This window comes from Lepidochelys olivacea (assembly GCF_965140295.1).
Source record: "Lepidochelys olivacea isolate rLepOli2 genome assembly, chromosome: 13".
In the NCBI taxonomy this organism is placed as follows: domain Eukaryota; kingdom Metazoa; phylum Chordata; order Testudines; family Cheloniidae; genus Lepidochelys; species Lepidochelys olivacea.
In genome coordinates, this window is record NC_140423.1 from 10,878,147 (window position 1) to 10,891,136 (window position 12,990).

General features: G+C 40.2%; 1 protein-coding gene across 1 annotated transcript in view; it reads right to left on the reverse strand.

The window, feature by feature from the left end:
* ZNF831 (zinc finger protein 831) overlaps positions 1 to 11,017 on the reverse strand; it is a 31,380-nt gene extending 20,363 nt beyond the window's left edge. The window contains exon 1 of the mRNA XM_084645536.1: positions 10,935 to 11,017. The gene's annotated coding sequence lies outside the window, so the exon portion shown is untranslated. The remainder of the gene's footprint in view (positions 1 to 10,934) is intronic.
* Positions 11,018 to 12,990: the final 1,973 nt, after the last annotated feature.

Genomic DNA, 12,990 nt, shown 5'->3' on the forward strand with positions numbered 1-12,990 from the left:
AATTTCCAAGTAAGACTGTGCCTTTCTATAAGAATGACCAATCAGACTGGCTGTTTTCATGATATCCTCGGATTTATCAAAACATTTATTAAAAAGATCATTACTCTGAAATACCCAACTGCACTATAGAATAGCAACTTATTTGTTAGTGTGCAAAATAATGGGACAGTGGATACACATATCTAGTAGTTCAGTTTTTATGCAGCAATATGCCTATAATAATAATTTCACTGGTAGGTAGATGACATGATACCCCAGAAATACGCCAGATAGGTAAATTAAATAAATGAATAGCTACCTCAGAAAGATAGACAATAAGAGGTTTACATTTTCAGAAAAATGTCTGTGTGACTAATTTTCACTGTACACAGTTACCATGAAAAGTTTGTGGAGGATATTTTCCTGAGAACAGCCCCAATACTTTGCAATGTAATAAAAAGGAAAAGTCAGACATCTCCTGTTTCTTTTTTTAAGGCCATGTCTACACTACCCGCCAGAGTGTAGCAGGTAGTGATCTATCGGGGATCGCTCTGCAGTCGACTCCGGAACTCCACCACAGCGAGAGGCGGAAGCGGAGTCGACGGGGGAGCAGCGGCCGTCGATCCCATGCCGCGAGGACGCGAAGTAAGTGATTCTAAGTTGATCTAGGATACGTTGACTTCAGTTACGCTATTCTCGTAGCTGAAGTTGCGTATCTTAGATCGATTACCCCCGCAGTGTAGACCAGGCCTGAGACGAGCATTAATCATCAGCTATATGGTCACAATATAATTTTTGGGAAAGTTTTAAGTAATGCTAAACTTTTGAATTAAATGGTAACACACATGCAGCTTAACTGATGCATGTATAGTTAAGTGACATTATTTCTATTCAATTCTGGCAGTTCTCTGTTTTTCGTACCAATTGATGTTATCTTTCTTCCTAGGTGATGTCCTGTGTTGCTTACATTTTAGTGTGGTGCATAAGATCTCACTTTTCATGTCTTTATAGTATAAAGATACTTCTACGGAAAAAAAACACAATATTCTTTTGCACATAGGCTGTGCTGCTGCAGCAACAGTTTATCACAATCTCATTGTAACTCAAGGTTAATTCTAGATAGTCTTTATCTAATATAGCAAATCAATTTTTACAAAAAGCATCCAATCCTGAAAAGTACTGAGTGCCCTCAACTCTTATTGACATTTGGGGAAATGGAGAGTGCTCAGCACCTCCAAGGGGGTACTTGGTACCTTGTGGAACTGGCTCCACAGGGTCAAAACCTGGTCCCATTGAAGCTAATGGGAGTTGTGCTACTGGCAAAAGTGGAGCAGGATTTGGCTTATCCTGAATTTTTCCAGCCAATTCCTCAAGTTTAAAAAGTATTACTTTTATATTGGCATTAACAAAAGTGGTCACTGTAATTCCATTAAAATACATTAATTCAGTCACTGGTCCAAATCATGATTCTAGTTACTCCAGTGTAAATAAATCCTATAAAGTCAATCGAGTAGCTCCAGACTGACCCCAGTGTAGCCAGGGTTGCCAGGTGTCCGGCTTTCGACTGGAATGCCCAGTCGAAAAGGGATCCCAACAGCTCTGGTCAGCACCACTGACTGGGCTGTTAGAAGTCCGGTTGGCTGTGTAGCAGGGCTAAGGCAGGCTCCCTGCCTGCCATGGCTCCGTGTGGCTCCTGGAAGCAGCGGCATGTCCCCGCTCTGGCTCTTAGGTGTAGGGGCAGCCAGGGGGCTCCACATATTGCCCCTGCCCCAAGTGCCAGCTCTGTAGCTCCCATTGGCTGCGGGCAATGCCTGTGGATGGGGCAGTGCACAGAGCCACCTAGCCGCGCTTTCGCATAGGAGCTGGGGGGGGACATGCCGCTGCTTCTGGCAGCCACCTGAGGTAAGTGCCACCCAGAGCCTGCACCCCCTCCCATGCCCTAACCCCCTGCCCCAGCTCTGATACCCCTCCAAACCCCTCAGACCCAGCCCAGAGCACCCTTCTGCACCCCAAACCCCTTATCCCCAGCCCATCCCAGAGCCTGTACCCCCAGCCAAAGCTCTCATCACCACCCCGCGCCCCAGCCCCTGCCCCAGCCCTGATCCCCCTCTCGCCCTCCAAACACCTTGGTCCCAGTCCAGAGCACCCTCCTACACCCCAAACCCCTCATCCCTGGCTCCACCCCAGAGCCCACACCCTAAGCTGGAGCCCTCACCCCCTCCTGCACCCCAACCCCTAAAGCCAGCCCTGTGAAAATGAGTGAGGGTGGGGAAAGTGAGTGACAGAGGGAGTGGGGATGGAGTGAGCAGGGGGCAGGGCCTCGGAGGAGGGGTAGAACGGGGGAAGGGTGTTCGGTTTTGTGCGAGTAGAAAGTTGGCAACCTAAGTGTAGCAGAGATTGGCTTTTAACTCACTGTGTTAACATATCAGTTACATTAATATTAAACACATAAAAATATGGGAGAATAACAGAGCTACATTTTCCTATATAAATTGCTTCTTTATTATGTCATATATATTATATATCCTTGGGTTTCTGAGCACTACAATACAGCCCCATTGTAATCCTGAATTATACAACCAAAACACTCTTTCTACCCACTGGGTATCTAATACCGCATACAAACTGTGCTGTAAAGTTGCGATCACATATTTAAAAATATTGCTAACAGTCCAGCATGCAATCTATTTCCGGTATTTCTTCTTTACATTTCTTTACACAGTATCTCACATACCTTTTGTGAAGAGTAATTTTTAAATAAACACAATATTCAGTCCCCTGACTTGGCCTATGGGTATTATCCATAGGCACAAAAAGCCTGATGTGTTTTATCACACCGAAGTAGCTGTTGAACATTCTACACATGCATAATGTACTATACTGGCTGATAGGATGCCTTTTAAAAGGCTTCCAGTCATTCCTACTCCAAATATAATACTGCAGAGTATAGAAAAGATTAAGATATCCTCTTTTGTGTAGAAATAAGAGAGAATTTTTTTAGCTTACCGTACTTTGCATATAACTAAGTATTTCACCAAAAGAAGCCTCATTGCTGTCAATATTTGATGCAATCAGAAAGAGAGAGAAACGCGGACAGACTTGAAACAGATAAGAAGTAGGAAGTAATTTCTTTTTCTGTATACACTAGTAAGTGTCATAGTAACAATCTTCAAAAAACAGGAAGAGATGAAACAGGAACATGAAACAGCGTTTCAACCTTTTTCTATCATTATCATTAGTCATCTAACAGCCCATAAACAGAATCAGCAGCCTTGAAATGTAGGTGTTTTATAAATTGCATTACTGGTAACATTGTTAAGTGAAAGATATTAATGTGATACAAAGAATACTCCTATAATTATATGTGACTAAAGCTAATTTTCTTAAAATACTTTTTGTACAACTGTAGCAGATAGTTCTTAAAATTGTAGTGGAAATGAACAGTGAAAGACACAGATGTTTGTTAGACAAGAATCCTAGTATCTATCCAATGTGAGTATGATCCAAGGGCTTCTGATAGTGCAGCACAGTTAGGGAACAAGTGATAACTGGAATGGTATAGGACACAGATACTTTAGCTATGTTGGAAAAATGCAGTTAGCGTAGGCTGAGAAAAAGAGACTTTGGCATCTAAAATCAGCTTAGAGTTACATAAAAAATATGGTGAGGCCCAGTTGCAAAAACAAGTGAAGAGACAGTCTTAATTGTCCAGATCTTGAGTGTGGGAGTTCACTTCATCAGGTCAGACACATTACCACTCAAGTTCATTGCTACATGACAGCTTTTCAGCCCTTAAGTGACATGGGCAAAGAGGCCCTGACCCCTTCTAAAAGCTGTTTTACTTTCAGCAGTCTTCCCTCCTGCTCTCCACAGATGTGGATAGCCATGAATGTAACAGAACCAGTGTGATTTCACTGCACTAGATGACTTGCTGTGAAAAATCCTAGTAGGGGGTTCACACACCTTGTGCCACTGAGGTTTGATCCACATTATCCCCAGAGGAAGACTTTGACGTAAGCCAGGGAAGAAGCATCAGTGTGGCCAGTAGACTCATATATTAGGAGGTTCTGTAGTGTGATGTTTACTGTTTTTTTTTATGGATGCAGCCCTTAGATGAAACACGAATTTTATTGCTTTGAGTGATTCTCTGTGCCACATCATTGGATTGTACATGCCAAACTGGAACACGTGAACTTCATTTCCCAAGCTTGTGCAAATTAGCCCTTTCTTGACCTGCAAATGATACATGCTCATCACTAATACCTTGGAGATGTCATGTCTTCATAATGCAAATTTTACTTTGGCTATCATCATATCATCATGTGCTGACTCATTTGGTAAACACAGAAGTTATGTTTCTTTTGATTGATTGGTCCATATTCCCTGCGTATCCACTGGAGTCTTTGAGATCAATGGTTCAGAGTTTGGATCATCTCTTCAGATGGAAGTGGGTTTTAGTTTTGCAAAACTTTATTGGTCTGGATTTGTTTGTTTTTCTCTCACTCACTCATTCCCTCTCTCTCACACACACTCACAACTGAGAGTGACTTTCATCCTGGTCCCATTTACCAAACCCCTAGATTCTGGGGTGGTAGCCAGATAAGTGGTTCTGGGGTTAGCCAATCTCTAATTCTTTCCTTTATTTTTTTTCCTACTTTTATTTATGAAGAAAAAAGCTCTTACTAATACCCAGTATAAAGTATGGGAGCCGTCCACTCCTGTGGTATACAGGAATATTCTTAGCAATAGTTAAACATTAAATTAATGCATGCAGTTAAAATAAGATCAGTGAAACTACAAAAAACATGCTTTGTGCCAGCAATGATTCTTGTTTTGTGTCAAGGTTCCTCCCCCACTCTGAACTCTAGGGTACAGAGTGGGGACCTGCATGAAAAACCTCCTAAGCTTATCTTTACCAGCTTAGGTCAAAACTTCCCCAAGGTACAAAATATTCCACCCTTTGTCCTTGGATTGGCCGCTACCACCACCAAACTAATACTGGTTACTGGGGAAGAGCTGTTTGGATGAGTCTTTCCCCCCAAAATACTTCCCAAAACCTTGCACCCCACTTCCTGGACAAGGTTTGGTAAAAAGCCTCACCAATTTGCCTAGGTGACTACAGATCCAGACCCTTGGATCTGAGAACAATGAAAAAGCATTCAGTTTTCTTACAAGAAGACTTTTAATAAAAATAGAAGTAAATAGAATTAAAGAAATCCCCCCTGTAAAATCAAGATGGTAGATATCTTACAGGGTAATTAGATTCAAAAACATAGAGAACCCCTCTAGGCAAAACCTTAAGTTACAAAAATATACACAGTCAGAAATAGTTATTCTATTCAGCACAATTCTTTTCTCAGCCATTTAAAGAAATCATAATCTAACACATACCTAGCTAGATTACTTACTAAAAGTTCTAAGACTCCATTCCTGGTCTGTCCCCGGCAGAAACCAGCATATAGACAGACACACACCCTTTGTTTCTCTCCCTCCTCCCAGCTTTTGAAAGTATCTTGTCTCCTCATTGGTCATTTTGGTCAGGTGCCAGCGAGGTTACCTTTAGCTTCTTAACCCTTTACAGGTGAGAGGAGCTTTCCCCTGGCCAGGAGGGATTTCAAAGGGGTTTACCTTTCCCTTTATATTTATGACACTTTGGGTTCACACATTTGCTTTATGCATATGTGTAAGAATAACTACAATACAGCAATGAGTTCCAGTTCCACTGAGGATACTCTCCTTACTGAATCTATCCCAATTCCATACATGTAAGTGAGAACTTCTGAAGGACTATCATGTGCTAAGGCCAACAAACTGATGTAAAAGAAGATATTAATTTTAAAACAGGGGTTCTGCCCTTAACTTAAATGAGCCACACGCACAGTTATGGGCATCTCACAAGCAATTACAAATGGTTTCTCTTAAAAGGCAAAAACTGTCTCTAAGATGATTTAAGCTTCTGCTTGGGACTGTGATTATCATTACTACTCTCACTGAGTACATTTAAAGAATATTCCAGTTTTAGAAATATTACCAACTCCAGCAATATTCCCTTTCTTTAAAATGGAAAATACTGCTGGAACTGGAAATATCTCTAAAACCATCATTATTTACGATAGTCTATAGTTTGTAGTTTTATATAGTGCTAGCATTATGCTAGATCCTTTAAAAATAAACATAAATGCAAGGTGCCATCCCTGAGGAGCTTACAGTTTAAATTAACATTGTACAGATTGGGGATGGGGTACAAGTAAAAGCAATGGAATGACCAGTTGTTTAGCACATATCATTAGCTACACATTTTGTATGGTACTTCTTATGTTTGTTAATGTGTGTTTGAGGGTAAGATTAAAATATACAGGCTTCATCCCCAGGCATGCAGAGCACTCTGAAGCTTCAGCAAAGACCTGATCAAAATCAAGGGACAGGCTCCCACTGTCTTCCCTGTGCTGTGGATCAGGCTCATAGTGCAGAATATAGTACAAGCAGGGCGAAAAATTGTTCTCCTTAACCTCTGAGGATAGGACAAGAAGCAATGGGCTTAAATTGCAGCAACGGCAGTTCAGGTTGGACATTAGGAAAAACTTCCTAACTATCAGGGTGGTTAAGCTCTGGAATAAATTGCACATGGAGGTTGTGGAATCATCAGTATTGGAGATTTTTAAGAGCAGGTAGACAAACATCTGTCAGTGATGGTCTAGATAATACTTAGGCTTGCCATGAGTGCAGAAGACTGGACTAGATGACCTCTTGAGGTCCCTTCCGTTCCTACAATGTTATGATTCTATCCCATCTGTATGGCTGAGTGTGCTAGCAAGGGTACAATGCACATTACACCTATGTACATGTTGACCCATTCCACTCTCCAGAACACCGTAGCATAGTGCACTAGTTTTCTGTTTGAAATGCAAGAGACTGGTTGGTTTGTTTTAAAAGCCGATCTATTTTTAGATGTCACCAACCCTCCACTGCCTGTATAGGAATCTTTAGGCAAGATCAGTTATGTGCATTTCAGACCAAATCCTGGTCCCACTGTAGTCAGTGGCAAAGCTCTCACTAACTGGTCCACGATTTGGCAGCATGATTTTTATAATAATTCATAATGATGAACATAGCAGAATAGAAATAATAATAAAAATAATGTGTTATCCACCAAGGAATATCTGGTGCTACCAAACTCACTTCACGTGAGTAAGACTATGGAATTCTGAATATTCATTCTAACCTGCAGAAGCAGAAAATCCATCCTGAAAATGCCTCTGACTACACCGACTTCATATTTGTCATTTTCAGTATGCCTATCCAAATTATTCCACTGAGTCACTGTTCGCAAATACAAGAAGCCTGCACATAACAAAGCATTAGATCTTATTAATATAAAAAATAAGTAAGAAAGAGGGGTTTTTAAATTATTCATATAATTGTTTAGAGAAAATGAGTTGAATAGGAAAAACTGTACTTTTAGTTATTTTCAGATGCATAATTAGCTTTCTATGATTTTTGTTCATCATTTATTATCCATGGACATTTTTTACATGTACACTAGAAGTGATGGGGCCAAATCCTGTTCTCTAATACACAATTCCTGGTACTTCACTGTGGCCCATATTTTAGTGTTTGTAAATAGAAACCAGTGGTCTGTATACACTTTTAATTTCAAACTTGAAAAACTATACATCAGACAAAAGAAAAACCTTGGACTGAGGGTTGCATATCATGCTTCAGTCCATTATTCCCTGTGATTTACTTTTTTCATATTTATTTTTTTCAACTGAATGGCACCACCTATATACAAACTGAAACAAAAAGTTCATCTAATTTCTTAGCCACCACGTGGCTTCTTCTGCTACCTCAAATTTAATTAGTGAAATATACAGTTTGTTGTGACCAAGACTAATTTACTTGGTTTCTTGGAAGACACCAGAAAAAACCTTGCATTTATAGTGTTTTGAAAGTATGGCGCCCAACTATCTTGGCTTCTTCCAGAGCAATAAGAACATGTAAAAGCTCATCCCCAAGATGTACCTTAATCTAAAATCAGAACATAAATCATTTGGGATACTCCTGGCTAAGGATTCTCATGCCCTGTCTTCAGTAGAGCTACACCAATTTTACACCAGCTGAGGATCTGGCCTTCTGACTGTTGCAAAAAACAATTGCAATCTCTGGCTGTTTAAAGGCCATTTTATGCTACCTATGGCCTTAATCCATCCCGCGGTGTTCTGAATGAAAGACCCTTTTACCAGGCTAACATATAACTGCAGGTCAGCTATACTTAGTGGCAGGGAGGGATTATTTGTTTTTGGTTTTTACTCCTTGTATAATCCTCTTGAAAAGTTAAACTAGTTGCAGGATGTTTCAAATGGAAAAAAAAACGCTGGTCTTTGGAACAAAGAGAGTTGATTTAAAAGCTAAATTCTACATTAGTACTGATAAAGTACATCTGTCTTCTGAGAACTCATACATTTCCTCTTCTGAGTTTTAAAAGAATGCACATTTATTTACAAAACAAAATGCTGACACAGTTCAACAAGCACATTTATACTTTCGTCCTTGCCAGCACAGATACTTCTGGCCACATAAGAGATAAATAACAGCGTCTCTCACAAGGAAATGCCATGTCAACTGCTTGAGTGGCAGTGACAAGCTGTACTCTTATGAAATGTTAGGGCCAACCCATCTCTGCAGGAAACCATTCAGCAGTGGCACTCCATTGTGCTAGAGACTGTACAAACATAAAACCGAACCATCAATAGATTTATAAGTTGAAAGTTGGCACTGTCATATTTAGTAAGCACCTATGAGGAAGGTAGCTTTTATTAACTGCACATTTAGCCAGTTCAGTCTGAAATGTTTCAGCCTCTGGCATCATCTAGTTCCCACTAGGCATGTTCAGATACTTCAGACAGGTATTTAGCATAGTCAGTCCCATATGTGAAACATGATACCTATATTTACAACAACCAGCACCTTAAGTTCTTGGGGCAGGTTGGCTAGGGGACCTGGGTGGAAAATGAAGGGCAGCTGGAGGAAGCCCTGAATAGTTATCTGAATAAACATGGATTTGCTTGCACTGCTCACTTTATCTGCCGGATAGTCCCACACATCTATATAATAAAGTTGTGGCCTAATTAAATCCATATCAAGTGCCTCCTATCCTTCTTTCGGTATAGCCAGACAATGTTTATTGGAAGGACTTCCTGGAGAATAGATCACACTTGTATTCAATTACATTTTCATACACAGTATGAAAAAGTAATTGTACCATTAGTAATACATTAATTACTAATGGTGCAACAAATATAATTTTGTTTGGTAGAATAGAAGGGTGTTTTTTGGGAGGGGGTTCTATATTGTTTTTAGAGTGTACAAGTTCCATATACTTCTACACTTCAATTCTAATTAGTAACAGTGGTGTTGATGGACTTTCTCACTGGCCCAGAAGTGACTGCTAGTCTCCCCCAAGATACCTTTTTTCACTGTAAACAGTTTCTCTGTCTGGCACTTATTCTCATTCTTACCTCATTCCCTGAAACTGAAATCATCCCCCAATGCCTCGTAACAAAAGTGCGTATGTGACTTCAGCTCTTTAGTTGTTCTTCAAGAGATCTGATCCTGTGAAGTTCTGAGTACCTGCACCAGGGTGCTGACTGCACACTTCTGCTAAAGTTAATAGAGTTGAGGGTGCTCAGCCTGTTGCAGGATCAGGACCCAGGTTTAGAACCTCCTCATCTTTGGGAATATTGATAATCTTTCCCAGGAGAATCAGTTTTAACCATAGTCTGACCCTGAGACATCTGCCTGCTCATTGTGATATCAATAGTCCCTGAAAATCACACACCTTACCTCAGTTGTTGTGTAATATACAAAGCAGCTACAAAACATGCTTTATCTAATTTTGAAGTCATGGGACCGCAAGAGTCTCTCTTCAGGTACTGTGTATGAATATTTGGGGGAAATTTACCCTTCCTAATTCCACAATATGCTCCTACCATTTCTTAGTTTTACATAAGTGGTTTATTTTTGTGGATATTGCACCAGAATATTATAATCCTTTCAGAGTATATGAAAGAGAGAAAATTAAACCTGTACGATCAAAATACTCCAGATAAAATGTAGCAGCTGACTTAAGTTTCTATAACAACTGAAAAATATACACCACCTATGACAGCAAAGAATTTAGGATTTATCTTGATGGTTAATAGAAGTACATCAATTTGTGCTCTTCATTTTTTCTCCTCTTGGGTATTTTTAAGTTTGAAACCTCCAAAAGGTTTGACCTCAGTATAAACACTCTGTAAGCTAAAAATATATTTTAATATGTACATAAAACATTATTTTTGACTTATAGTTTTCTCAATCAGTATAATTTGTACATCAAAGTATTTTCCACTCTAATTCCTATACCACTTCTCATCTCAGCTGAATCACACAGTACTCTCTGGATTATTCTACGTCTGTACTTCTATTTTAAACTTAGCTTATTTCTCTCAAAAGGGAAACACATTTAATACATCTGTTATTCCTGCACATTGTTGGCAGCTCTATAGTGACCAGAAAAATAGGACGTTTCTAGTTGCACAACAAAAAAAAATTAAGGGAGTTTGTATTTTTATTTTGTCGCATCATCAAATTCACTGTGCATTTTCTATGCTAGGAAAGAATTAACAACCTTCAGCCAAGAATCTGCAATCAACAGGTTGCACTAAGAGTAAAATAATAACCTTAATCCAGCTTTTAAAGTTTTGGAGACTGGACTAACAGATGTAAAAATACTGATTATAAAGCTGTCTCAGACAGACGTGGGACTGGTACTAAAATGCTCTATGTTTTGGAGAAAAGCTTCCCTCATCTTGAATTTAAATAATTACTGCATTAAAACAAGCACAACTTAATGATTTATCTCATTCTGCATAGAATTTCTATCCACATAAAGTAACAACAAAGCACTTGCTAACCTTTAGGCGGTCAGTCCATAGGCAGGTGGAGTGGTACAGGTCTCTCTGGAATAGCATTGAAACAAAAGAAGCATCCCGTTTCCTTTTTCAATTTTCTTTTTTTTTTTTTAAACTGATCATTGAAGGTTTTGCAGTGGGGTGTGTGGAGGTGGGGGTGATTTCAGCCCATGCTTGGCGTGGGAAGAGTTTTAATGGCTGTTGCTGGTAATATGGTTTGCCTGTTACAGTGTCTGCACTACTGCAGCTCTGTGTGGGCGTAAAGAAATGACACGACTGGGTTTCAAACCATTACAGTGAACATTTGCAAACAGATTAAAAAAAAAAAAAAACCATCGGGTACAAATGAAAAATTATTTTTTTCTTTCTTATATTCTCTCTTGGTTTTTAAAGGAGCCTTCTTTTTTAACCTTGAAGACTTAATAGATTTAATGCCCTTTCACTCCATCCAGTTCTCCTTCTGGGCCTATAAGATAAAGAATGTAGCTGAAATATTTAGGAAGATTCTTGGTTGTGTTTTGCAATAAATGTTTCACTATCATCTTTATTTCCACTCTTCAAGGGATTACAAGAAGTTAGTCTTTTTAAAACTCCTTATCAGAATAATTTTTATTTTCTGTAGCATCATTTACATATGCCTTGTAAAACACTTCAGTGACTTAATCATACAGAGTTTTAAATTATACAGAGCTTTATTCAATATAAAAGCAACCCGCTGAGATTTGATTGAACAGGACTCTGAAGGGCCAAATTTTGCCCCCTCTTCTGGGGACACAGAGGCTCCTGATTCAGTCAGACAAGTAGAAAATAGGTGGCAGAATTTAAGCACTGTGCAGGAGATCCAAAAGCAGAGCTCTATGTGTGAAGGCAGTTATCTGAGGCTTCCTGCGCTTCAACATGAAGGGGGGATTTAGAGGTGCCCTATGGAAGGGGTGGAACTGGCAGATTCATAACTATAAAGATTCATCAGCTATTCTTCTGCAAGGAGAGGGAGTGCACTAGCCACTGGAACTAATCTATATTCCAAGAAAGAGTGATTAATTCCGATAGTCAAAAGTGCAATTTATCACTTCACATCACTATCACATGTGTGAGTATGACACCCAGATTTTTAGAAAAATATGTAAGCATTTGGCACACAAAAATGCAATGCAGTGACCCAATTTTCATGTTAACATGATTTCATATTGTTATTATTTATTGCTTGTATTACAGCAGCACCTAGAGACTGCCACCAAGAATGGAGCCTATTGTGCTAGGCTCTGTACAAACGCACATACAGTCTCTTTCCCCACAAAGAACTTGCAATCTAAGTGGATAGACAAAGGTCGGGGGGGGCATAGAAGCGAAGTGACTTGTACATGATCACATGGCAGATTAGTGGCAGAACTGAATTAAGAATCCACATCTATTCACTCCCAGTCCAGTGCCCTATCCACTATATCACCCTGTCACCCCCTATACTGTGTTGTAGCTTTTATCCCAAAGAATCTGTGTTGGGGTGTCCACCCCACACAAGATGGGAAGGGGTTAAGGTGGCCAGGTAGGCCTATTAACTCCACAGGCTGCACCAGAAAAAAAGCCAAGGAGCACGGAATTTGATTGCAATAAGGTTCAGCTGTGCAGGAATAGGCGGGGCCTATAAAACCAAGAAGTTGGCAACAGACGGGTTGCTACTGGGAAAGAGCAGACACACTCTGGGAAGAGGGAGGAGGGTTTGGAACTGGTACTCCCAGAGAAGGGGGAACCAGCAGTCCAGGGAAGGAGCAGTGAGAGCTGGGAGAGTAAAGCCCAGAACTACTGGGTTGTGTGTGCCTGGACTTGAATCCAGAGTAGAGAGCAGGCCCAAGTTCCCCTACCAACCTCCTACTTGAGTCAGTGAATGGGAAGACTGCCTAGGACTGCTGAAGGAAAGAATTGAATATCACCCCTCTCGCCAGGTCACTCGGTTTCTCCCCATTTTGGGGTAGTCATGAAGAGAACACTGCAGTTCCTGGAGTGAGAGAGGAGCTCCAGACTACAGAGAGAGAGTAACAATGGGCAACGGCGAGAGGGGGTG